This window comes from Ixodes scapularis, unplaced genomic scaffold (genome assembly GCF_016920785.2).
Source record: "Ixodes scapularis isolate PalLabHiFi unplaced genomic scaffold, ASM1692078v2 PGA_scaffold44__24_contigs__length_19508400, whole genome shotgun sequence".
Taxonomy (NCBI): Eukaryota; Metazoa; Arthropoda; class Arachnida; order Ixodida; family Ixodidae; genus Ixodes; species Ixodes scapularis.
The window spans coordinates 8,605,132-8,608,275 of NW_024609873.1; positions in this window are offsets into that span (position 1 = coordinate 8,605,132).

Below are 3,144 nucleotides of genomic sequence, written 5' to 3' on the forward strand. Positions count from 1 at the left end.
AAAAAAAAAAAAAAAAGCCGTTTAGAATTTTTAGTAACGTCGGATTAGAGCGCAGCTCTTGAGGAGGTGAATGGAAGGGTACGGAGGGATAGGCGACTCCCTGAGATCACGTGACCTCGGGGAGGGTCAGGTGACATGGGGGGTACGCCGACGCCGACGCTGCTCAAGCCGGAAACAGGCGCCTAAGAGCTGCGCTCTAAAAAAGTAGCGTTTATGAAGCAATACTGGCGGTGAGCCGATAAGGCGCGCCAAAGGACGAATATTACAAAGCCAGAAGCGCGAATCTAATTACGTGGCTTATGTATTAGGTTCACTCTCAAACGCCTTTCCAACTCTAATCGTTCCGGCGAAAAATGCCGAGTCACTGGGCTTTGGCCGCATGCGCGGGGTCTGATATATCCCGCGGGAGAAAGCCACTGCGCATGTTCAGAACGCCGTCCACAGCCCAGTAGACAAAGATGGCGGCGCGCAGAAGGCGATTTTGTACCCCCCAAAATACGCTCTTTTTCTTTTTTTCTTTCGAATGAGTGGGTGAATTTGCAATGCATATCGCCAGCGACGTTTGCAATTCTGCGGTACTACAATCTGGAATCCTTTATTATGTTCAGTCACAAATTCACATAACTTTGAGCAGGGATGGGCAAAATACATGCAAATATGTATCGAAATACAAATACAAAATACTTTGTCAAAAATGTATTTAATTACAAATCTAATTACATTTTCAAAAAAAGCATTGAAGTACAAGATACAAATACAACCAAATGTATTTGGTCTCCTCCAAATACTTTTTTCCAAATACATTCCTCAAAATTTGCGTCGGCGACTTCAGGGCACCTGCAACGGGTTTCTGGGTATCTCATTTTGATTTTGCATCGCACACTCGGGAGTTAGTGTGCGAGGCTCTAGTAACGTATTAGGAATATAATCACAAAAGAAAATGTAATAAGCTTGGACGTAATAGGTGAAAAAAGTACAGAGCTTCAAGCAGCTTTTTTGCTCGATTACATTTTGGTATAGACCAACAAAGAACCGAGACGACCAAGACACACAGAGCTTCAAGCAGCTTTTTTGGTCAATTACATTTTGGTATAGACCAGCAAAGAACCGAGACGACCAAGACACGCAGCACTAGCTAGAGAATTTTTTATTGTTGCAACTCGCACCAGTTACGAAAATCTGGACGACCCGCTCATTTAGAAAGTTCAAGGAAAAACTATGGATGGAAATCAGGCTGGAAAGCATCACAAGTTGTCACAGGCACTTATTTAGCCAATCTGCCTGTGAACGTCGATTTCGTCACTATTCTTTCCCTGGACTAGCATTGTAATCACAAAGTCACTAAACGCTTGTGCTTGATTGTGAGACACTGCATTTGGTGCAGAACATAGTTTTCTTCCTGCTCTGGACAGTGACAATAAATTTGAGAGATGTATTTTCGCCCACAAATTGTATTTAATTAAAATTGTCTTTGAAATACCCACGTTTTAGTATTTAAAATACACACGTCAAATACATTACCCAATTTGTAATTAAATACAAATGCAAAATACACCAAGTATTTGAAATATGTATTTCAAATACTTGTATTTGAAATACTGCCCATCCCTGACTTTGAGTGTCTGAAAGCATCGTATATGCAGGGTGTTTCAGAAAACGCAGGCCAAATCGCTCCTGCGAAAACTAAGCATCGCATAGTAAACGAAGTTATTTATTTATTTTATTTATTTACAGAGTACCTACATCGCTTCGAGGGCATTATTGTAGGAGGGGCGGGAAATAACACACATACATAAAAACACAAAGTGATCACTTGTCCGCACAGATTAGATATACAGCCGAGAAAAAATACACTCTTGTCCGAGGTGCTCATCACATCATCAGGCAGCAAGTTCCACTCTCTAATTGTTTTTACAAAAAAAGAATGACAGAAGCTGTTTGTTTTATAGGAATATTCAAAAACTTTTCTAGAGTTATCACACCTAGCTGAAACATACGTTGGCCCCAAAAGATACTCATTCTTATTAATACCAGTATTATTATAATAAATGCGATGGAAAAACTTCAATCTTAATTTTTGCCTTCGAATGCTCAAGGGCTCCCATCCCAGCATGGTTTTAACCTCTGTCATACTAGCGCATGGATCGTAGTTGTTACTGACGAATCGCGCTGCTTGATTTTGAAGTTTCTCTAATCTATCGATCAGATACTGCTGGTATGGATCCCATATAACGCACGCATAATCAAGCATTGACCTTACGTGCAAGAAGTAAAGAGTTTCTTTTACGTCTCGGGACGCGTGTTTGAAATTTCTACGGATAAAAAACAACATTTTACTGGCCTTATTAATTGTGTAGTCAATATGTTTATTCCATTTAAGTGATTGGTGAAAATAAACGCCAAGATATTTACACTCAGAGACATTGCCGATTGTCAGGTTTTTGATAGCATATAACTTGTAAAAAATTTAGAGACCTTTCTAGCAAAATTAACGAGGTTACATTTTCCAATATTTAGGCTCATGTTCCATTGGTTACACCAGTATTCAACCTTATCTAGATCGCTCTGCAGGATCTCGATGTCTCTCGTCGAATATATTTCCCTGTAAATAACGGAATCATCAGCAAAAAGTTTTATTGTCGACTGAATATTTTGTACAATGTCGTTAACGTAAATCAAAAACAGTAACGGTCCAAGAACACTACCCTGGGGGACCCCTGAGGTCACGGAAACGACTGAGGATTTACTTCCATTTAAGACAACACATTGCTCACGGTCACTTAAGTAATTTCGTATACAATTTAGTACCTTACTGTTAATATTTATAGAGGCTAGTTTTATCAGTAGAAAGTTGTGTGGTACCGTGTCGAAAGCTTTGCTGAAATCTAGAAAGACTGCGTCTACTTGCGTATTTTTGTCATTTGCTTTTAATAGGTAATGCTGGAACTCTGCTAACTGCGTGTTGCATGAAAATCCACTCCGAAAGCCATGCTGGGATGGAGTAAAAAAGTTAAAGATATCAAGATATTTGAACATTGCGCTATATAAAATATGCTCGAAAAGCTTAGAGCAAACTGACGTTAGTGATATAGGCCTATAATTTTCTACAATTTTCTTATCTCCGGATTTAAAAACAGGAATCAC